The sequence below is a fragment of the Schistocerca serialis genome, chromosome 7 (genome assembly GCF_023864345.2).
Source record: "Schistocerca serialis cubense isolate TAMUIC-IGC-003099 chromosome 7, iqSchSeri2.2, whole genome shotgun sequence".
Classification (NCBI taxonomy): Eukaryota; Metazoa; Arthropoda; class Insecta; order Orthoptera; family Acrididae; genus Schistocerca; species Schistocerca serialis.
In genome coordinates, this window is record NC_064644.1 from 205,919,655 (window position 1) to 205,945,494 (window position 25,840).

The following is a 25,840-nucleotide window of genomic DNA, read 5'->3' on the forward strand; positions in this document are numbered from 1 at the left end:
AGGGGACTAATGACCTCAGCAGTTGAGTCCCATAGTGCTCAGAACCATTTTTTTAGTTGAAAAAGATAGGCGACTCTTCTCTGTCGAACTAGCGAAAATGAGAACATATGTCGCCCTGAATTGGACCTACACCGGAAAAAACTGTGCTGGTTGAGGCCGACACAGTAGCACGGGATGTTCATCATGCCGTTCACGTAGATGGCACTTTCACTGACACGGAGCGTCTCACTAAGTAATTGGAACATCTAATGTTTTCTATAACTACTAAGCAGAAAACAAATATGTCAAGCACTGCGCCCAACAACTACTGTCCAGAAGAGGAGTCGGTGAAGAGCACAGGAACTGCTTTCCCTCCATATTGTGGCGTCCTACGAGAAGAAATCAGGTCGAATTCTCGACATACGCCGAATTGTCCTATCTGTCCTAGTTGGTGGTGGGAACGCAGCCTGTGATTGGTAGTTATAAATGAAAGGCCTCGGGCTGTAAAGTTGGTTTTATATAATCAACTTTAAGAGAAAGGGACAGATATTCCCTCCCCTATTAGGAAACTGAGTGCACCTCTTCCTCCCACCACCTCCCCTCCTATCATCAACTGAACCTCCAACCGGCAATGTCCACATTGGAGCAGGTTTTATTCGCAAAACGTAATGAAGATCTCCGCAGATATTCGCATTCCCACCGATGTCTGTCTAGTGTGCATAGTGTAGTGTAGCGAGCTGAAGGAACGAGTTTGTCTTTTAGGGAAGGTATGCTGTCATAGAGATTGTATGGTAGCGGCCATCAACAGTGCCACACTGACAACAATACAGAGCTTCTAGGGTGCAGGAACGCTCCCGGTAATCCGCTGGTTCAGCGCAGCTTCTGCCGCTACCTACCGGGAGGCGCCCCGCGCCCTGAGGCGGCAGCTTCTACGGACTGGAACCAGGTCCCAGACAAGGGAGCCATCCATCAGGGCATCTGTGCAAACAGCGTGTCTGGAGCAGGTAGCGCCAAGTCGCAGCCCACTGGTTCTTTCACTGTTGTGGACTGCCGCTACATTCGCCGGAACGGTTTCCCACAGGGCCGCTGCTGACTGCTTCCTAACTGCGGACACGGTACCTAACTCCTTGATTTAGCACTGTTGTTCGTGCATCCACACTCAGTACTCTAACTTCAAAGTCAGGAGAGAACATGGATCATTTTAATTATTTCAATCCTTATCGAGTGTGTAATGAGGACTGCTATTAAAAATCTGAATTAATCTCTCTGTTTGGTCGCTACGTAAGTGTGCAGTGACATTACGTCGCAAGCTCTTTGACGATCTGTCACCAAAGTTCGAACAAAGGAATCGATCCGGAGGCAGTTTGGAATCAGAACAGGACTGTCGTCTCTTGTCAATCAAAATCAGTTGAAATTTATTTGTCACACAGCCAGAAGGCAAGAGACAATGGGAAGAACAACCACAGAGGGAGAACGCGCGACATTGTCGTGGGTAGACCAGAGCAAGAGCTTGATTGATACGGTCTTGCAGGAAGCACGTCGTCATGAATAATTTTTCAATTAACGTCGAATACAAATTTAAGTGATACGAAGGTATTCTGCAGGGGGAATAGTATTTCAAAGAAGAAGAGAATATCTGTTTTGGAGAGAGAGAGAGGGGGGGGGGGACAAATTTAGGCACAACTTCACTAAGAGAAGCGATCAGTTGATAGAACACTTCCTAAGGCATGAAGAAATCATCAGTTTGTTAGTGGACGGAAGTATCGGAAGTAAAAACTGTACATTGAGACCAAGGGATGAATACAGTAAGCAGATTCAAATAGACGTAAGTTACAGCAGTTACTCGAAGATGAAGAAGCTTGCGCAGAATTGAACAGCATGCAGAGCTATACTAAACCATTCTTCGGACTGAAATCCACAATAACAAGTAATAGTAAAAGATATTATTGGTCGATTATATGTTTTTATAGTCAGATAGTTTATCATACATAATTAATAGTTAAGGTGATCGAACTACCGAATTGTACGCACGTATCTTATGTGAGTCGTTTGACAGTTCTTAGTGGGAAGGACTGACGTGTTGTAATAAACTAAACTACTTGCGGTATCGGTAGATGTGACATTACGAGACATTGTAGAGTCATAAGAGGTAGTTGCTGAGACAGAAGTGACTAATGTGTGGTGCATTGTGAGATGGGATGTGGTATACAGTGGTACCACTGTGTTACTTTTGGCGTATGTACCTACATTCTTTGCAAACGACCTGTAACAGAACATCTGTTGATTAACGATTCGACACTGGTAGCACGTGAAAAATGGTATAATATACCACAATATCACATTTTTGATACACAACAGTAACAGCGAATTAGATGAAGCATACATGTGTACATTGCAATTTCAAGCAGAAAAGGAGAAAGAGTATTGGGATAGAAAATCCTTCCATCCATTTCTTTTATTTTCCATTTTCAAAAATCTCTTCCACTTAATTTGTATAGTTCACTTGTCATGTAAAATTTGATGTAAGTACACCTGTAGAAGAAATGCATATTGTGGAAGAAGCAGTTTGAAATTAACAGTGCTTTTTTATTGTTGTTTTGTGTCTTCCACTCCTTGCCTCTTCGTTTTTCACTTTGCGTCGCTTATACGTTGATTGTAACTGGAGCCTCATCAGTTTGACGTCTTGTCTCCGAAGATGAAATGAATGTAAACACTTTCTTTTACCTTGTACACCTGAAATGTTGTAAACTTACACCATTTCTATTGATGAATAACCAGAAAAGCGTCGTATGTGAAGCCGGCCGGTGTGGCCGTGCGGTTCTAGGCGCTTCAGTCTGGAACCGCGTGACCACTACGGTCGCAGGTTCGAATCCTGCCTGGGGCATGGATGTGTGTGATGTCCTTAGGTTAGTTAGGTTTACGTAGTTCTAAGTCTAGGGGACTGATGACCTCAGATGTTAAGTCCCATAGTGCTCAGAGCAATTTTTTTCCGTATGTGAAAATAAACAACTTTAAAGATAAATCAAAAGTGGTAAGGTATGAACATGATTTTATGCAAAATGAAATGGTGTATAGAAAAAACCGTTAGTACTCCCCATTTTAACAGAGTATTTATTGACCGTTGAGCTCAAACAGGGAAATTTTTATGGTTACTCCATTTAGAATTTTAGTAACATCATTATGAATGATCTGAAGATAATGTGATAAAAATGGAAATCGGTATTGGCCAAATAATCGTATTGTGACCCTCATAGCTAATAAGAAATCTGTTAAAATGTGAGATCAGATTTTTGTTTGGATTCTTGTTCTTGCCTTGGGCATGGCGAATAATTTTTGATGCTACTGCAGCTCCACAACGTATTTCAATGGAAGCACACGGGAGAACATAATAGCCTTAAAAGAGCGCGCTGGAGCTATTGGAGCGCTGTGTATGCCGCGGAACTGGTACGAGGTTGTCATGTGACTCCACAACTGACGTAAAACCTTGCAGTGTGTGGTATGTTTGTGCCAGTCGCCCGTGTTGATTCAGCGCAGCAAGATGTATTGACGTAGAGAGGTGACAAATTCACAGAAAGGAGATTCAGTGTTTGAACAAGTCCATTACCACACCGCGAATGAAATCACATGATTTGTTGGTGTACCTACGCAAACTGTCAAACGTCTCCCCAAGGACTGGTGTTCTGTTCTCATGTACGGTGCTGTAGCCCAGTGGTCGTCACACCGCGGCTCGCCAGCCACATGTGACTCTATGGCTCCGTGAGAGTGACTCTTCCACAAAAGATCACTTGCGGGCGGTTACGTATAGCCCTAAAGCTCTTAACCATCACCAGTTTGAAGAATGTTGAGTTGAAATAGAGAGTGAGTACTCGTATCTTCTGGAGCATAATAATATACGTTAGTTATCAAGAGAAGACGTTTTGAAACGTTTCGATTCCTTATTAACAGAAATTAAAGCATTTTTCCTTCAGAAGGGTGCTCGCGCTACTCGTCCACGAGACTCAGAGAGCCATAGACACGGGTTCACAGGTAGATGCCGTGTTTCTTGACTTCCGCAAGGCGTTCGATACAGTTCCCCACAGGCGTTTAATGAACAAAGTAAGAGCATATGGACTATCAGACCAATTGTGTGATTGGATTGAAGAGTTCCTAGATAACAGAACGCAGCATGTCATTCTCAATGGAGAGAAGTCTTCCGAAGTAACAGTGATTTCAGGTGTGCCGCAGGGGAGTGTCATAGGACCGTTGCTATTCACAATATACATAAATGACCTTGTGGAAGACATCGGAAGTTCAAAAATGGTTCAAATGGCTCTGAGCACTATGGGACTCAACTGCTGAGGTCACAGGTCCCCTAGAACTTAGAACTACTTAAACCTAACTAACCTAAGGACAACACACACATCCATGCCCGAGGCAGGATTCGAACCTGCGACCGGAGCGGTCGCGCGGTTCCAGACTGCAGCGCCAGAACCGCTCGGCCACCAGCGGCCGGCTCGGAAGTTCACTGAGGCATTTTGCAGATGATGCAGTGGTGTATCTAGAGGTTGTAACAATGGACAATTGTACTGAAATGCAGGAGGATCTGCAGCGAATTGACGCATGGTGCAGGGAATGGCAATTGAATCTCAATGTAGACAAGTGTAATGTGCTGCGAATACATAGAAAGATAGATCCCTTATCATTTAGCTACAAAATAGCAGGTCAGCAACTGGAAGCAGTTAATTCCATAAAGTATCTGGGAGTACGCATTAGGAGTGATTTAAAATGGAATGATATATAAAGGTGATCGTCGGTAAAGCAGATGCCAGACTGAGATTCATTGGAAGAATCCTAAGGAAATGCAATCCGAAAACAAAGGAAGTAGGTTACAGTACGCTTGTTCGCCCACTGCTTGAATACTGCTCAACAGTGTGGGATTCGCACCAGATAGGGTTGATAGAAGAGATAGAGAAGATCCAACGGAGAGCAGCGCGCTTCGTTACAGGATCATTTAGTAATCGCGAAAGCGTTACGGAGATGATAGATAAACTCCAGTGGAAGACTCTGCAGGAGAGACGCTCAATAGCTCGGTACAGGCTTTTGTTGAAGTTTCGAGAACATACAGGGTGTTTCAAAAATGACCGGTATATTTGAAACGGCAATAAAAACTAAACGAGCAGCGATAGAAATACACCGTTTGTTGCAATATGCTTGGGACAACAGTACATTTTCAGGCGGACAAACTTTCGAAATTACAGTAGTTATAATTTTCAACAACAGATGGCGCTGCAAGTGATGTGAAAGATATAGAAGACAACGGTGTCTGTGGGTGCGCCATTCTGTACGTCGTCTTTCTGCTGTAAGCGTGTGCTGTTCACAACGTGCAAGTGTGCTGTAGACAACATGGTTTATTCCTTAGAACAGAGGATTTTTCTGGTGTTGGAATTCCACCGCCTAGAACACAGTGTTGTTGCAACAAGACGAAGTTTTCAACGGAGGTTTAATGTAACCAAAGGACCGAAAAGCGATACAATAAAGGATCTGTTTGAAAAATTTCAACGGACTGGGAACGTGATGGATGAACGTGCTGGAAAGGTAGGGCGACCGCGTACGGCAACCACAGAGGGCAACGCGCAGCTAGTGCAGCAGGTGATCCAACAGCGGCCTCGGGTTTCCGTTCGCCGTGTTGCAGCTGCGGTCCAAATGACGCCAACGTCCACGTATCGTTTCATGCGCCAGAGTTTACACCTCTATCCATACAAAATTCCAACGCGGCAACCCCTCAGCGCCGCTACCATTGCTGCACGAGAGACATTCGCTAACGATATAGTGCACAGGATTGATGACGGCGATATGCATGTGGGCAGCATTTGGTTTACTGACGAAGCTTATTTTTACCTGGACGGCTTCGTCAGTAAACAGAACTGGCGCATATGGGGAACCGAAAAGCCCCATGTTGCAGTCCCATCGTCCCTGCATCCTCAAAAAGTACTGGTCTGGGCCGCCATTTTTTCCAAAGGAATCATTGGTCCATTTTTCAGATCCGAAAAGATTACTGCATCACGCTATCTGGACATTCTTCGTGAATTTGTGGTGGTACAAACTGCCTTAGACGACACTGCGAACACCTCGTGGTTTATGCAAGATGGTGCCCGGCCACATTGTACGGCTGACGTCTTTAATTTCCTGAATGAATATTTCGATGATGGTGTGATTGCTTTGGGCTATGCGAAACATACAGGAGGCGGCGTGGATTGGCGTCCCTACATGACATGAACCCCTGTTACTTCTTTCTGTGGGGACACTTGTAAGACCAGGTGTACCGCCAGAATCCAGAAACAATTGCACAGCTGAAGCAGTACATCTCATCTGCATGTGAAGCCATTCCGCCAGACACGTTGTCAAAGGTTTCGGGTAATTTCATTCAGAGACTACGCCATATTATTGCTACGCATGGTGGATATGTGGAAAATATCGTACTATAGAGTTTCCCAGACCGCAGCGCCATCTGTTGTTGAAAATTGTAACTACTGTAATTTCGAAAGTTTGTCTGCCTGAAAATGCACTGTTGTCCCAAGCATATTGCAACAAACGGTGTATTTCTATCGCTGCTCGTTTAGTTTTTATTGCCGTTTCAAATATACCGGTCATTTTTGAAACACCCTGTACCTTCACCGAAGAGTGAAGCAGTATATTGCTCCCTCCTACGTATATCTCGCGAAGAGGCCATGAGGATAAAATCAGAGAGATTAGAGCCCACACAGAATCATACGGACAATTTTTCTTTCCGCGAACACTACGAGACTGGAATAGAAGGGAGAACCGATAGAGGTACTAGGGTACCCTCCGCCACACGCCGTCAGGTGGCTTGCTGAGTATGGATGTAGATGTAGACTAACGAACGATCACTGGATGCTAAGATTTTATCATGGTAAGTGTTAACTCTAAATTAAAAGAGAATGGAAACGAGTTTTTCGGTGTTTGAAGAAGTTACTTCATTCGAACGCAAATTATCTCTTTTTGGGCAAGATTGTGAAAGAGAAATTTTTATTCTTTCCAAGTCTGTTGAAACAGCAATAAGAAAATAATTGTGGCTTTGACATTTGCTATTTCAAAATAACTTTTTTAAACTTGAGGGAAGCCTTTTTCAACACTTTTCAGGAATGCACCAACAATAAAGCGACGTTAGCCTTTTTTAACAAAAGAAAAGATCTGTGCAAAGGTAACAGTGTTAATTTTTCTCCATTTAATACTGACACTGGCAACTACGGAATGCATTTGCCGAATTTAGCAATCAAAGAATTTTGGAGTCGAAATTTGAACACATTTGTGGTCGTATAGAAGTATTGCAGAAAATCACATGTGAACCTAGTTCACACCTCACGTGGTGTGCTTTGAAAGACCTGGAGAAAGATGATACGTTGATTATTAACTCGTGGGACGGTATTTAGACTCTTAAAGTCAGCTGAAAAACTATGTTTACTGTTCTTTCTTCATTCGGCTGTGCATATTCATGTGATACAATCACTGTCAAGCCAGAACTTTATCTAGAGTAAATTGAAAAGTCCTCTACAAGATGAGAATCCGAAATAGTTCTGAAATTGAAAACAGCAACACGCAAATTTTCCAAATAGAGGCCACTGTTCACACTAGTGTTTGTCAGGCATTGTAATGCTTTAATTTTTTGGATTTCCCACTGTTTAATTTTATCAATAAATAATATTGTTATTAAGTGTGATATCAAGTTTAATGCAACGTACCTACAATTTAACTAATACTTAAAACGTTAAGAAAAGCATATTAAGTTAATGTCAAGGAGCGTTGTGGATTAAAGGAAGAGGTAGTGTCGAATATTCAGAAAGGTATGTTGAGACGGTCTGAACTGTAGAGATGATGTGCGAAAGGAGATACACGAAACAAGTATACAAGGTGATTGTGAATGGGAGGGTTAGAGGGGTCGACCCCAGCAAACATACCTCAATCAGATTGAGGACGTTTTTTGCAAAGAGCAACGAGGGAATAAAGTAACTAATATGAGTTTACCTACATGTACAGTTTAAGGTAAAAAATGTGGTTTTCAAAAGAAATTTCAGTCGTTGTAATGTTGATCCTTGGCCCTGCTGACATATTGTCAATGATAATCGATTTCAAAACCGACAGGAATTGCTGTACGTGAATGTATATTTGTCTCAGTCGACTCCCGAGAGAGCATTGCGAAGCATACTGCACTGAGTTGGCATTTGGGTCGGCTATTTCGGTAAATGAACATTGCTCACTGCGGCACAACAGGCAGCTCGTGTGTAAAAAATCAAACAGTACTGAAACTGGACATTATCTGACTGGATCTGTGTAGTGTAGTGCGACGAGGCGCATTTTAGCCCTTTTCGAATGATAGAAGGTGACGAGTGTACCGAATATCCGTGGGGCGTTTAACCCTCAATAACTCGGGAGTATAGTTCAGACTAGAGGAGGGGTTTTGCGATGTTTCGTTCGCAGCTCAGCTTGGAGATAAGTGAAACAGGATGTTTATCCCGTCATTCTCGTTGTCCAAGTGTTTCCCTGTCGTATATATGTTCATGATTAGTGTGCAACAGTTGTATTGTCAAGGCTGCAAGCAAACGTTCCTTGTTGCACTAAGGTGCCACAACGCACCTGCACTAAACTGTGAAAACACCTAATCTTAATCATATGAAAAATGAAGCTCTAATAGAAAAATCAATATCGACCGATACTGGTAGCCTAAAGGGGTATAGTATTATCATCAGTCAGTGACTTCAGCTCTACGGTGCATAACTCACGAAATGTGTGAAATTTTCCCTTGCCGAATCGTCACCATTATCCAGTCTATAGGCTGCCTTACACGGCATTAGTTTGATGTATTGTGAGATGACTACTGTTCTGTCCAGTCTGCTTACATACGATAACAGGAGACAGAATCAAGTTACATTCCATAAGGAATGTGGAATGCACTCCACGACAGTGATATGTATTTCAAAATAATGGAGCACAGCAATCAGTCGTCCTTTCCCTTCAGCCTTTATTGAAGAAAATTTAGATTTCGGCTCGTGCCTAGCCGTTATCAGTGCACTATTTCACAGTTCCAGTACATGTCCTAGTACGTCAGAAGCCCGAACGACAAGGCACTGGCGTGCTAGAACATGTATTGAAACTACGAAATTGTGCATTCATAATGGCCAGATACTACCCGAAATCTGGATATCCCTCAATAAAGCCTGAAAGGAAAGGACGACTGATTGCTGTGCTCCACCATTTTGAAAGGAATCAGAATGGTCAGTTTCCCATTGGAAGGGAAAGGGAAAAAGTAGTTAAGGAAGACTAAGACTAGAATATGCTAAAACGATTGCAGAAGCTGATGGACCTAACAGTTACGCAGAGATGAGAAGATAAGCAGAAGATAGGAATATATACTAGAGAGCATCGGATAAGTTTGAAGAATGATAAATTACTTTTAAAAAACTGGATTTCACTTCGAAGTGGCATGAAAGTAACACACATTAGGGATGGCGATTATCGATCAAACAACTTATTTTTGGTTAAACCGTTTTCTCTTATCTCCAGTTTAAAACTGCTCAAAATAACCGGGTTCTGAAATAACAGATTTCGGTTTTTTGTTGCTGTTATTTAAAGCAATAAATGTAGACATCCAGTAACGACTGACACATTCTAAGACTCGTTCAGAGTTTTACAGTATACGTTCCAAGAGACGTAGTATGAAAATATCAAATAACATAGTTAAATAAGAGAAAAATTATTCTGTCCACTGCTCGCTCCATTTCTTGAAAAGTAGTGAAGGCTTGAACTGTGGACTAAATTCACCAGTACTCTCCTACTGTTATTAATTTTTTTTTAAATCCCTGCTCAGAAATTGTGTTGTAATCGAGAATCATACCACTATATGGGAATTACTGATAGATAGTGTTAAAGAGTGAAAACTCATGTTACAGAGCTCTATTTTTCGTGTTAAGTTGTCCGTTCCCAACGGTTAAAGTAGATAAATGTATATTATGTAGACACAGGCAGCAGAACAGTTACTTCTACGTTTATTGTTAAGGTCATTTTTTAATTTGTTACTATTGTCACGACTTCTTTTCTCTTTCATTATTTCATAGAAGTGATGGACAAATAATACGCTTTTGTGTAACATTTGAAACACATTTTTGGTGAAATATACCACTTTTTAACAGGAATTTGAATATAATTGATTTTTTACCAACAAAACAAAAAGTTCTCTTCCAAAAAATTCAAATGAACAAGTTAGATAGTAGACAAAAAACAGCATTTATCATGAACAATTACATAACAGTAGTTACAGTTTCAGTAATCCACATAGTAAGTGGCTTATAAGGCGTATGTTCGACCGTTTCTCAAGTATTGTTCATGAGAATGGGATCCTTACCAGATAGGACTGACAGAATGGAGAGAGAAGATCCAACGAAGAGCGGCGCGTTTCGTCACGGGATCGTTTAGTCGGCGCTATAGCGTTTTCTCATATTCTACGTACTCCATCGGTAGTTAACTAGATCTTCCGTCGTTTCTTGGTAGAACAACATTATAATAAATGAAAAGCACCAGTTTGCTTTTGTTCTACACTATTACTTATGTTGTGTTAACCGGTTTTCTGCTAACAAGGCCATCAACAGACATTTCCATTAGTAGTTGGGCAGCGTTGTACTATTAAAGCATTTCCCAGAAAGATTCGGACAACATATTACTTCCTCCCAGATATACCTCACTTAATGCGCAAAGAGAAAATCCGAGAAATTAGAACCAATACATAGACTTATCGACAATAATTCTTCCCACTCGCAACTCGGGAGTGGAATAGGGTAGGGGTGAGGAGGTGGGGGAAATTAGCGAGTGGTAACAGAAGAACTCTCCGCCTCACACCATTAGGTTGCTTAGGGAGTATGATTGAGATGTAGAAATAAATTAATTCCCTGGCCAATTTTTATTGTTCAGTCTGCTCATAAATACTCCTTCTGTGATATTTGATCTGTAATTGACTTCTTTCACAGAAACCACGGTACTCCCCACCAAACTTGTTTTTTTCTTTTTTTTTAAAAAAAAAGCTTTATTAGAAAAACTGAATTTAAGCAATCTTGCTTATGAGAATTGGAATATCGGTTTGATACCTGGTAACAACAAAAAATAAAAATAACTTTTACAACCGAGAGCAAATAATTACCGAAAAATATTCAGAACCAAAATACCGTGATCAGTTTTAACCCGTCAGTTTTTCCCATCCCTATCACACATACCGTATTAATTGGAGGAAGAAATGTGTTACTGTGAAGATGAACACACTACCTGTTGTATAAACACAGGTTATGACTATTTGGTCGTCAAGATGGCTGAACAGTAATTAGCAAATATACCCTAGTAAGACAGTACTATAAGACAGTCAGAAACCTGCTACTGGATCGAAACTTCTTCTGGGCCAATGGTCACAGAATCCCTGCAGCTAGGACACCGTCGACCGCAACGGCGGCTGGCGGACCCATCAGAACGCAGAGCACAGCTCGGTATTGTGTGAGGGTGGCCGGGAGGGCGCTGTTTGTCACAGCCCCCCCTCGGCAGGAAGGGCCTGGCTGGCTGGCTGGCGCCCTCTGTGTACCTGGGCTGCCCGCCGGCGCCCACACGTGCTCGCGTGCTCTGCGTCACGCACGGACACGCACGCAGCCTGCCGGCTCGGGCTGCTCATGAATACGCGTCTCGCAGACAAGGGGGCGAACCCGCTAGGCCACAGGCAGCGTTACACTCCGGCCAAGTATTTGGAACAGAGATGCCAGACATGCAGACGGTTTTGGCCTACTTCAGATGTGAGCGGGGCTCTCTGTGAAGTCGAATGCGTCCGGTCACGTTTTCTAAATGTGTACTGTGCAAGCCAGCTTACTGCGTGGCGAGAGGTATTCTGGTACCATTGTCATTTCATACCATTCCTGTTCCATTTGCGAATGGTGCGTGCGGAGAACGACTGTCAATAAGTTTCCGTATGAGCTCTAAATTCGCAGATTTTTTACTGAAGGTCATTTCGCGATACACATCTTGAAGGAAGTTGCATCTGTTAAGCTAACTGAGGTCCTGACCCTAAATCCGACGCCCAACTATTTTACTTTTAATCGAGACTGTTACAACAACCGCAGGACGTAGCAATGGAATGCTTTTTAGCAGGTCTCTTGCATACATTTTTATAAGTAGCGTTTAACACAAGATCGCAAACAGCAAATCAGCAACCGTTAAAAATATAAGGTATCCTTCTCAATGCTTAAACTAATGATATGCACAAGTTACAACTATTTAATACACTACTGGCCATTAAAATTGCTACACCACGAAGATGACTTGCTACAGACGCGAAACTTAACCAACAGGAAGAAGATGCTGTGATATCCAAATGATTAGCTTTTCAGAGCATTCACACAAGGTTGGCGCCGGTGGCGACACCTGCAACGTGCTGACATGAGGAAAGTTTCCAGCCGATTTCTCATACACAGACAGCAGTTAACCGAGGTTGCCTGGTGAAACGTTGGTATGATGCCTCGTGTAAGGAGGAGAAATGCGTACCATCACGTTTCCGACTTTGATAAAGGTCTGATTGTAGCCTATCGCGATTACGGTTTATCGTATCGCGACATTGCTGCTCGTGTTGGTCGAAATCCAATGACTGTTAGCAGAATATGGAATCGGTGGGTTCAGGAGGGTAATACGGAACGCCGTGCTTGATCCCAACGGCCTCGTATCACTAGCAGTCGAGATGACAGTCATCTTATCCGCATGGCTGTAACGGATCGTGCAGACACGTCTCGATCCCTGAGTCAACAGATGGGGACGTTTGCAAGACAACAACCATCTGCACGAACAGTCTGACGACGTTTGCAGCAGCATGGACTATCAGCTCGGAGACTGTGGCTGCGGTTACCCTTGACGCTGCATCACAGACAGGAGCACCTGCGATGGTGTACACAACGACGAACCTGGGTGCACGAATGGAAAAAAAGTCATTTTTTCGGATGAAACTAGGTTCTGTTTACAGCATCGTGATGGTCGCATCCGTGTTTGGCGACATCGCGGTGGACGCACGTGGAAGCGTGTAATCGTCACGCGTATCACCCGGCGTGATGGTATGGGGTGTCATTGGTTACACGACTCGGTCACCGCTTGTTCGCATTGACGGCACTTTGAACAGTGGACGTTAAATTTCAGATGTGTTACGGCCCGTGGCTCTACCCTTCATTCAATCCCTGCGAAACCCTACATTTCAGCAGGATAATGCACGACCGCATCTTGCAGGTCCTGTACGGGCCTTTCTGGATACAGAAAATGTTCGACTGCTGTCCTGCCCAGCACATTCTCCAGATCTCTCACCAATTGAAAACGTCTGGTCAATGGTAGCCGAGCAACTGGCTCGTCACAATACGCCAGTCACTAGTATCGATGAACTGTGGTATCGTGTTGAAGCTGCATGGGCAGCTGTACCTGTACACGCCATCCAAGCTCTGTCTGACTCAATGCCCAGGCATATCAAGGCCGTTATTACGGCCAGAGGTGGTTGTTCTGGGTACTGAGTTCTCAGGATCTTTGCACCCAAATTGCGGGAAAATGTAATCACATGTCAGTTCTAATATAATATATTTGTCCAATGAATAGCCATTTATCATCTGCATTTTTCTTGGTGTAGCAGTTTTAATGGCAAGTAGTGTAGTATTAACTCATCCATAAAATTTACTGTTGTAGTAGCAGAAAACAGGAGAATCTACTTTCTTGAGTTAAGAATACGGAAAAATATAAGTAGACACCAGTTCAACATCTTCAGAGATCCAAAAACTTATATTATACATGACGGCTCTTACCTTGCTGCTATTTACAAGTATGTTTTTTTTTCACTCACACTTAGATGGGGCTTATTAAGTTGCTATTGTCAAATAATAATATTACAGCTGAACTCGATGCATTTAGATACATTTCAGTAAAATTGGGCATGAACCACAGATAGTTGATAGACTACACATTAATAAAAGAAAAGCTGAAGCAGTATCATTGTTTCCTTTCAAATTGGTAACAACTTAGGTATTACACTACAACATAACTTAGAACATGATTGTGTTTGTGACCAAATGAAATGTGCAGTATCACATATCGATACCACCCTATCGGTGTATCACACTTGGTAGCAGAACAGTAAGTTTCCGGTTTCCGTCTGACCCTGATAGTGGTAATGGGGGATCTGGCAGACCCAGCTGTGCGTGCCCACTGAACCACACCTCCAGTAGCTCTGCTCTGCACTTCAAGCGCCCTCTGCCTCCGCAATACAGGGTGGCCGACGGCAGCGACCCATCCCATTTGCAATCGGAGCCACCTATGCAAACACCACCCAGTCAACACCATAGCTGATGCCGTAGTGCAGGAATCCTCTTCCTTATGCTCATTACGAGCTGAACTCTTATTTCTTGGTGCATCAACTCCAACAAGGTTTCATATGTTTGGAGAAATACAAGTTAAGTAAATCTTCTGTTTGCTGTGTTACTTGTTCATTAATCGTTTCTGCTCCTACCCAGCTTTCCTATGACGACAGTTGCTGCACCACTCTGTAGCCCACCTCTCCTTACCGTTGTGTATGAAGTCATACACAACAAAATGTCTACATTGTGATAAAATATACAGAGGCCACACAAGGCGAAAGCTAAGAACAAAATTTAAAGAACAGCTATATCACAGGTAACAGTCATACCCCACACATCTTAAAACCCACATGCACCCCTTTGGTTGTATTATAAACAAGGTGTAAATGTTACATAAATTAGATAAAGGAGTTCTCATTAACTTAGAATAGACAGATATATATGCTAACATTATTATACCTACTGAAAAATTATTGAATGAGCAAACACACTGAAGGGACAAGAACTATTTAATTAATTTCACTCAGGTTCACAAGTTAATATAGTGTTGCTTAAAGCACATGGTCAATGGTCAATGAAAAGTGTATACTTCATATGTAACTGTTATAACAATCAATGATTTGTTAAATTATTAATCTTAATTGGCTTTGTCATTTGTCTCTACTCTTATATGCTTCTAACAAGTCTGTCACCCTCTGAAGTAAACTATGCTTCCTTACATTTGTATTTCTTTTTGTTTTAAGTTGTTATGTCCTCACTCCATTTAACATTTACTTTTCAGTTCTCTCATTTTTAACTATAGGCTAGTCTTATTAACTACTGTTGCATTGTGGCACCAAATGTTAAACTTAACTGGTATCCAGTCTCTGTTATTCAACAAACTGTCCCATATCAAGATATGTGGTTGTCACCATGTTTGTAACCGTTTTCTTTCAGAACTTTACTTTTGTATGTGGATATAGCTTTCCCACGTCCTATTGAGGATTAGGCCAATGAGTCTGAAACTTGCATTAGCATTTAGACCATGATTCATGTTTAACTTTTTTTTCTTCTTTGGATAATGCTGTTCAATACTCCCACACATTGGAGAGTTAGTTTATTAATAAGTTGAACCTTATAAATCTCTTAAAACAAAGAGGAGTTTTATCGTTATTTTTTAGTTACACATATGGGTTTTGTACTGGTATTTCCTCTTCTTTTTGCAAGGTTCACTTTAAATGAGCAACAATTACCAGCATTCTAGCACTGACTATAACATATTTTGTCCTTGTCCCTTTCTTGCAAATTCTCAAATTATGTATATGTTATTTTCTAAATAGCTTTTCAGGTTCTTTTGATCATTTGCTTTGTACCCCCCCCCCCCCCTTAGTCATAGTTTACTCATGGACTGTGTTTTCACTTTAAACTTTTGACGTGAGTAAGTTACAGACACATATTCTATATTCTTTTTTCAGAACTGGATAGTAATATGGTTTCATTTCATTACATTAAATCACTATATTAAACCTAATATTACCTCTTTATGCTTTTTCTTATATCTTCCTGCTTACAGCACGTTGTATCAAAGATTTGATAGACTATTACTGCGCATAATGACATTATTTTATGAAAGGAATGCTGTATAGAACTTGGCACATGTTTATAACATTACGATTCATTGACAATGTTTTTGACAGTAATCACTGCTATAGGGAAAAGAAAAAGATAAAAGATACTGCGACGTTAAAATAACGTTACTGTTTCTGTCGTGACTGTCGTCACAATTTTTTCACGCCTACTATGCATTTCTACTACTATATAAAACCACTTACTTCGACGTGTTAAATGGCATGATTGTATCTTTGGTAGATAATGGTAATGTATCTTTCACAACTGTTTTCGTTGTACTGGAATTGTAGCATCCAGTTACTCCTCTACCATTTATTGGGCCACAGTGTTTCACTATTGAAAATTTTGCTGTTGTGGAAGTACACTAAAAGTTTTACCATAGTCAAGAAATTCCTTGTTTGTGGTCTTATGTTTGACGTGTGAACTCATCTTTTTCTTTTGTAACAAACACAAAATGATTAGTTGGCTATACGTGGTCTTCCTGTTCGTTGTTTCTACATTGTGTTTTCTTTGTTTTACGTTAATACAATTACTTGAATGATGGTCGAGGACAGAAAATCGATGGCAATAAATAAGGAAAACAATACAAATCGATTTTTCAAAATATATTTCTGTAGCTAACAGCTGCCTGAAGAAAAAGTTAGATTAATGGAAGTTGGCAGATTATTTAAGTATTTAATATTTAAAAAATTTGCTTCTAGATCTACTTTGAAACCCCACAAGCCACCATCCGGTGTTTCATGGGATGCTTTACCAGAAGCCCTTTCTACTTTATTTGCGAACTATGGTCGTCTCTGTACAACCATGGATGTGTCTGACTGAATATCAGTACGTGCCCTCCATGTAGCTAATAATGATGTTGCGGTTCTTGACGCCTCTTAAACTCACTGCTCAAAATTTTCAGGGTAATCATTTTCCTGAGAAACGACGGCTGTCCTTTGGCATTTCCAACTGTAATTCGTTAAAAGTATTTGTGCTGTAACGAGCCTAGGCAGGGAAGCGGTCCCGTTGAAATTCCCAGAGGAGTAACGAGTTCAAAGACGTCTTCAAACACTTTGTATGGTAGCTGTTCTTTTGACAACGACATTTATGTAGACACACTCAAAATTTGTGGGTTAAAAACTTTGTGACAGACCGAAACTGTGTGCCTAAAATCTTGTTATCCTCGTGCACTGCTATCACCGAATGAGCCCTACAGGCACTGCTAGCCGGCCAGGGTGGCCGAGCGGTTCTAGGCGCTACAGTCTGGAACCGCGAGGCCGATACGGTCGCAGGTTCGAATCCTGCCTCGGGCATGGATGTGTGTGATGTCCTTAGGTTAGTTAGGTTTAAGTAGTTCTAAGTTCTGGGGACTGAAGACCTTAGAAGTTAAGTCCCATAGTGCTCAGAGCCATTTTTGAACAGGCACTACTCAAGGGCCGCCTTCTCAGCTTCACTTACTACAGTACCTTTTCTCTTATCTTCCAAACTTCGCAGAAGCCCTGTTCCTGCATATCTTGCTTGTCTGCCACACCTGGTAGAATGGATTTTGCCGAGAATGGCCGAACCACAGATCAGAGGATTTTTTCCACGGAGAATCATTCACTCTGCAGCGGAGTGTGAGTAATATCCCTTCTTCCAGGGAATCTTCTGGAAGGTTCGGGAAATAGGAGAGAGGTACTGGATAAAAATACGAGGATGCATCAGGAGTCGTGCCCTACGGCGCTAATCGTAATATATAAAAGTTCACCTCTTCCATCCAGCTATGCCATGCACAGCATAATAGGAACTTATGCCTTTTCAGCAGCAACTACATAACTAGTAAGTGGTTAAAGAATCAGTGGTCGACTCCCTTCTCTGTGTTACGATACATGGTGCATTACAGTCTTCGTTTATGCTGAAGTGTCAGGATGTGTAAGGGGTCATGGTTGTATCATGCACCACAACAAGACACTGCATTTCTAATATTTCCACCAAACTGGCATCTTCATTTGACAGGAAGCAGATCTTAAGACCGGTGCTTCTGATGTGAGGTTTCTATGGGTGTGCAATAAAACAGGCTCACACTTTGATCTCATAGAAATGATGAGACCCCTAAGTTATAGCAATGCCACCTATTTTTATTATTAACATTCCTTCGCATAAAATAGTTACAACATTACTAGCAACAATGTTGTGTAATAATGTATATGCTATGAAAGTCACTTGCTAAATCATCGGTCATTCGTGATAGAATACAGTTGTTCATCACATCCCAACTGAATGACGAATATTATTAACATAACAAAAGACAAATTACACTTTCCTGTACATATAAATTTATCAGCATTGCTCGCTAGTGCCTGAGGTTAAATGCAGTGGCGGCCGACTATCATGTGTTAATGTGCTACAGCACACTGTAAATATCGCTCTAAAATTACACCATTTCTCTTCGGACGTGAGCCTAAACTGCTCTAAAATTACGACATTTCTCTTCGATTGCGTGCTGATATGGAAATAAAAAGAGCAAAACACATTCTGTGGCACTCTCTCCGTGATAACTAGAAACCTGGGTGGAGTGCTGAAATGATGAACGCTTTACTGGGATCAATTCAGAGAAGGGACGCAGTTGCATATTGCCGACTGTGAATGCTGTGATGTGACGTCATTCCTTTGGCTCTATGAGTGCTAGTTTGCTAATAGCGCGAGGTCAGTGCTTTTCTCTGAAATTGCGTTAAATGTATTGTAGAGTATGAGGGTTTTTGAAGATCCAGCACAGCAGCAGCTCTGTGGAGGAGTGATTAGCTGCACAGAATGATAATTTGTCAGACTGCGTTCGATTCCCACTCCTATAGATATAGTTTTTTCTTTTCATTTCATTTTACAGCTTGCAGTGTTAAACAATTCAGTCTTCTGGGCAATTTTCATGTGATTTCGTGGTTCTGCAATAGCAAACTATGCCATATATAATGAAGTGTCAGCGTCTTTAAATTTGTGTTTTCTACTTGTTTTTGGTTCTCAAAGCTATCTTGTTGGTCTGATACATTGGTAAATGGCAAGCTATAGAACCAACAAGACCGCGTTGTGAACCGAAAGGAACAGAAAACACAAATTTGAAGATGCTGAGATTTCGATATATATGGCACAACTTTCTATTGCACAGCCACAAAATCGTTTGAGCATGGCCTTCTAGGCTGAAGTTAGCCGTGAACAAATCAAATCAATACAGCAAAAGTGGAAAATGCCACTTCTTTTAGTCTGTGTTTTCGGAGGACATGGGACGTGGTCCACCGATTTGGCTGAAACAATGTGGTAGATGCCCTTACCAAGTTCCTAAAATATCTCGCCGGAGCGGGCCACAGCAAAAAGTAAAACGGTCTCTAAGGATTTACGGATAGCGTTGAGGAAATTTCGAGCAATAACTGTTGCACCGGCGCGGTAGCAAAGAGGTTAAGAGTGTGGACTAGGAATATAGTAGCTGGGGTTTGATTCCTACAGGTTCCATATTTTTGTATTTACTCCTCACAGTGCTAAACGCTGAATTATGAATTTTAAATGTATTTAAACAGTTAATTTTATATACGTAAAATTAATATGTTCAATTTAGTTGCGTTTACTATCCTTGTAAGTCAAAGGGCTATAGGCCACCACACTGTAGCACACTGGTTATATTTAGGATGAGCCGGCACTGCTTAAAGCTGCACTTCGTAATGCCATGCCATCCGAAAGAGTACTGATTCGTTTGACGCAGAACACTTCGCTGGGCCGTCGTTAATAAGATAGCCGATGATACGCGAAGTGATTCAGAGCTCCATAGAAATTCAATTGTGTGCCTCACATGTTTAATAACTGAAAATTAGAGATTTGCCACGTAGGTAAAGGAGAAATACCTTCCATTCCAGCGAACCAGTTAAAATGCAAGGGATTTCTGTCGGCGCATTTTGTCAAGAGTTCTCTATCCAGGTAGCAGCATCTCTCATATTTACCTCATCTTATCCTGTGATACCATACGTTTACTACTACGGCCTCGCTTTGACTGAGATGAAATATAGGGTCATGAAATAAAGCTCCAGAAATATTACAGCTTGCCTAGCTCAGTCGGCGTTGTCCACTAAGGGCTGGATTCGACGTTCGACACGCAGTCTGCACACAGTATAAACCTGACAGGAAACTTCAATACAGCACAGAGTCTATTGCAGATTGAAAAATTTGTTCTGGTTATTTCCACATGTGATTAAGCAACTAATGTTATACCTAGAGAGATAGCTCAGTGGTAATATGCTGCACTCGCGTTCTGGGAGACGGCGATTCAAATCTCCAACCGAAAATTGTGATGGATGTTTTCAGTGATTTCCCAAAATCGTGTAAGGCGGGAAACTTCCTTTGAAAGAGCACGGCCGAATTCCTTGGTTCAAATGGCTCTGAGCACTATGCGACTTAATTTCTGAGGTCATCAGTCACCTAGAACTTAGAACTAATTAAACCTAACTAACCTAAGGACATCACACAAATACATGCCCGAGGGAGTATTCGAACCTGCGAACGTAGCGGTCGCTCGGCTCTAGACTGTAGCGCCTAGAACCGCACGGCCACTCCGGCGGGTGCCGGATTTCTTTCTAATCATTCCACAGCCCGGCCTTGTCCTCTGTCTCTAATGACAGGATATTAAATCCTGATTTTCCTTTTCTTTGAGGTAATAATACTTCCTTACGCTTCCACTTACAAATTGCAAAAAATCTCCCCCTCTTAATAGGACGACGTTACAAACGCAGGTACTAAGCGCAGGCGATGGCGTCTGGAAATTTAGCGACACGAGTAGACACGATAAGATGCCCAATGGCATTACTGTCTGTTTATTGGTTGACGCAGATCAACGTTTTACACAATTATATTAGCGAGATAGTCATTGATAAGGGTCACCAGCACTAGCTTTAATCCGCGAAACCAAGCAAGTAACAAATCTGTCACAAGTAATCACTGATCTGTAGCAGTTCTACTCCCCGCCGACTAATTCCAAAAATCATCAACGGTACTGCAAACATAAATCGGTCATGGTTCCCATTTAATCTCCTGGAAACTTCCACGGTTTCTACAGCAAATTAAAAAAAGAAATTGGGAAGCAGAAAAAGATATATTGGATTTGAAACTTTAGCCAGTTGTTCCGGATGAGTCTTACGGCCATCTTTCTCGACATGGCCCCGAGATACTGCGCTGAAATATTGTGGCTTCAACGGAAGCAGTATCGTTTATTCACGCTGTAACAATCCTCGCAAAGTCCGTTTCCTATACCAGAAGCTCCAAAATGTATTAGTTGCCTGATCTACCACTATACTACCAGGTTGTGCTACATCTTCTCTCTCAGTTTCAAGAAGCACAAATGCCGACAGTCTTGAAGTGTAGTACAACTATGGCCTTATATCAAGCGCGTCTGAGTTTAAATTATGAAATCCACAGTACAATAGCGCTTTTTTATGCTAAATGACTGTCACCTACTACCTCCATCACTGTGAGAGGCTCATAATCGTATGTGTATTAACAACTCTTCTTACAACTCGGATGTCATAGCCATTAAATGTCTTGCCAGGCACTAAAATGTGATTTGTAGAGTATCCATGTAGAACTGCGCAACGGAAACCCGTGCCCCTGTCGCGCATCTCGCAGACTCGTGCAGCGAAAAACTTAGCTTATATTCTGAAAGAAAAGTGATTTACGCACTAGGTGAGTACAATGCTGCATGTCAATAGTTGAATTTATTACATAAAAGCGAAATCGTGATATTGCAAAAAGGAAGCAGAGGAGTACAGAATTATGAGGTGGGTGTTAATATATACTGAGACGGACATAAATCCACTGTGGGTGCCAGCCATAGGCACATGGTCAAAAATTAAAGATGCACACTGCATCTCCAGGTGTTGACAAAATGTAAGTCTCGCGAACTACTTTAATTGTTATAATTACCAAATTAAAATGAAAAACCCGTGGAGAACTGCCATTAGAAACCATAGCGAACGAAAAGCGAATGCGAGAAACTCTATGTGGGCAAAAGCACGTGGTAAAGTACCGTTCGCTCGTGAAGCACGCTGAAATATGCGAAAACCCATTAATGTAACATCCGCGACTATACTACGTCCAGTATGTGGCTTCAGTAGTAACACACGTAATAGCAATGATCAAACCCTTTTCCCGAAACATGTACAAGCATAATGAAGAATGTGTACACAACTTGCAGCGCTGATTGTTAGCAGTAGGTCCTCTTGATCTCGCGGCCACTTGGAAAATGCCTGTTCACACCAGCGTTGACACCTGTCTTTCCGTGCAACTGGAAAACAATGTTACCTACTCCAAACAACCTGACAAAGACGCACGTGTTTCTGGTGCCCAAAGAGTTCCCTCCTTAAGGTTGGTTGTTGTGGGGAAGGAGACCAGACAGCGAGGTCATCGGTCTCATCGGATTAGGGAAGGATGGGGAAGGAAGTCGGTCGTGCCCTTTGAAAGGAACCATCCCGGCATTTACCTGGAGCGATTTAGGGAAATCACGGAAAACCTAAATCAGGATGGCCGGACGCGGGATTGAACCGTCGTCCTCCCGAATGCGAGTCCAGTGTCCCTCCTTAAGGAATATCGATGCTGTTACTGTATCTTTGTTCCAGCAGGTACTTCGTCTGCTGACAGCTGAAGAAGTATTACAAAAGTAATCAGAGTTAATGTGGTTAATATTTGTTGTCTTTCATACAGGCCACTCAACCAACATTCAAACAGGCATAAACGTTTTGCACCCAAGCGTTGATGGACTTCTATTCCATGACAGCCTGCGACATATGCCGCAGTGTCTCCATTTCAGATAGTCTTTTCAAATGTGCTAAGTAGTTAGGTTTCTTACTGGTTCAGCCTGCTGTACCACCGGTCAATACCAAATACCTACGATTGCGTACTTCACCAGACAGTTAGCTAATGTTTGGTAACTACATGGGCAAAGTAAAGATCCCACTGATACTGAATATGATTTATCAAAATTATGTCTAGCACAATTATTCATGCCATCCTCTTCCTAGGGGTAAAATGGATGTCCTTCTATTCCACGAGTCTTCCGACGACCGCTGTGTGACACCATATCTAACAGACGGGATGCGTTCGCCACTGTAACATAGTTCCATATCGAATACTAACATGTTGCATCCGTTAGGTGCCAATATTGTTTGCAAGTCGGGTGTGGCTTGTGGCTGTCACTATTCCCAATTGATTTCAGAATGTAAGGGTATCGAATGTAGATGTAAATCTCCTGATTTACGAATTGCACTTTATAGTCAGTGAAAATTGTTGAATCTAGCTACCTTGTTTCTGAGGTATTTTTATACTTACCTGTTGGCTAGTATCACGAGCTCGAGCTCTAGCATTAAAGAACAATTTTGTGCCTCCGTAGTCAAGTCAAAGATTCATACCTTTCTGCATTTGTAGTGTGTTTAATTTTCACTAAATAATTAATGAGTTTTATCTGTGTTACAGAATGGGTGATTGTGTGTCTTATTAACTGTGGTCTAATTAGAAATGCCTGTATACCATGACTGAAGTTTTTAATGAAGGTTTCTAGTACTGTGGTAGCGGCAACCGCCGTCCTATGTTAGTAGAGAAGCAGAAATTATTGCTACTGGCGTTGTTTCTGCCACCGCCTCTATCATCACAGCACATTCGTCAGTCATTTTGGATACTTCGAAGGCGATAGCGTGAAAGGTCTCTGTTCGATTCGTTTCGTGTTAATTTCTTAAATCTGTTGTCATTTACGGCATAAATTCCTCTTCTAAATTTACTGTGGTGTTTCTGACTCTATCTGGGAGGAGACTGAGCAGTGGAACGTGTTACTTTTACACATAAACAAGAACGATCTGTCACACTACTACACTTTAAAACACAGTTTATATGTAATTCATGTCACTCAGTCTCATATGGAACCTACATCGGCTTTCTTTTATATACTGTATATGATAAGATACTGTCATTCCCCTTCCCTTCTGTGTGAAAGAATGAATGAGCAAATTTATTTCTAGTTGCATGCTTGATGGTAGCAGACAAGCCTCTCTGTTGAAGAACAGTAGGACGAACGTCGGAACAGATAGCTACGCTTTCTAAAAGCAAAGACGTTTCTACTCTTAGTATGGTCCTGTCCGTCCCTTGTCATGTTGGTATAGAAAGCTACCTCTCAGGTCACTTCCGTTTGTATCTGTGGAAGCACCCTCCGTAGGGGCCCACGCCAGTCTGTACGCGGCGAGCGTCTGATCTCCGGCTAAGCGCGTCTCTGCTAAGTTTGTAGGACAATGGATTTCTTAAGTTCAGCCTAACTGAAAATTTAATCACCTTTGTTTCAGGTTTAGATCTAAAATATCTAATGTTATCTTAAATAGCAACGCAGTGTAATTCGAATGTGAAGTTCAGAATATCTTCCAGTAGTTGCTTTGTCACTACTTTGTGAGTAAAGTGGAACCATGTGTGGATGATCCGTAACTCTAACTATGATCATCTTTCTTAAATGCGAATGTGCGTGAGATTATAACGTCTCGTCTTGACAATATTTTTCTATATAGCAACTTTTCTTTATGAACCCACGTGGGGTGTACTTTGTGAGACCAGTACCACGTGCTTATACAATTGTTTGACCCATCAGGTTAATAGTAAGACGATAGTAACCAGTTCCAGGTTTTTCTTTTGTAGTTTGTGTTTCGATGTAATTTATTTTAATTATCAAAATTATTGTGGAGTTACACTCTTTGTGTAAACCAAGATGGCCACGTGAAGCATGTGGTGCAATCATTAAAGTAGCCCTGAGCTATTCTTTTCGGGAGGATTTCACAGAGTGTTAGTATGAATTTAGTATACCAGTGTGTGGTAATTTCATGACGGACAGGATTACGCTATGGACGTAACTTCTTTGGTGAAAATTGAATTTCCTCTTGCATATGTTTCAACGTTCTTCGTGTGTTATTTTATGAATGCAGTGCTGTATGCAGTCTCCCACTCTTGGCTCCATATTTGATGTGTTCCATAAGATTACAAACTCACATTTTCACAATCCTAAATAAGGCACCAGTTTAGTTATGAATCAAGTTTAATATGCTGAAATTTTAACGGAACAATGATCAATGTTAAAATAAATGTCCAAATATAAACTGATTTATTTCTTTTTATTTAAATTGTCTTTATATATATATATCACCGGTTATCGTAAGATGACTACTAAACGATTATAATTAATGTTAGTCTGGTTGGGAATTTGGTGAGCTAGACTGGATACTTGGTGAAACAGTTGCTCAGTAATGCAAGGTTACCTTCCCCAGATAGCTCACAGCTTTTACCCCGCTTTTATTGTCTAGAATATCAGCACCGCTGTCAGAACAAATTAATGCATCAACATTACAAGCGTTTTGATAATTACTGGCTATAGCCGATGGTTGAAATTTGTGATATATACAGTTGATCATATGTTTTGCTGTTTGTAATATGAATGTATTTTTTCTTCATTTAATATTCAATACTAAAAGGAAATGATTTTATACTGTTGCCGTTTCGAGGAGTTTGCTATCAATTGTGTTATTGAAATTTATGCTTTTCAGTTCTGGAGGCAATTTGTTAATGTTATTCTTAGATTTTTTTGCTTTTTAAAACTAAATTCATTAGTGCTTTTAGAAACGTTAATAAATTCCGTATGGCTCAGTACCTTTCCACTCAACACTAGCTCCCTACCGTATTTCACCTACTAGTAAGAGGCATTGTCCTTAATATGAAGACGTACATTTGGAGCACAGCAATGTATGGAAGCGACTCATGGACGGCGGGAAACCAGGAAAGAAAGAGAATGAAAGAGTTTGAAGTATGATGCGATAGACGAGTGCTGAAAATTAGGTGGG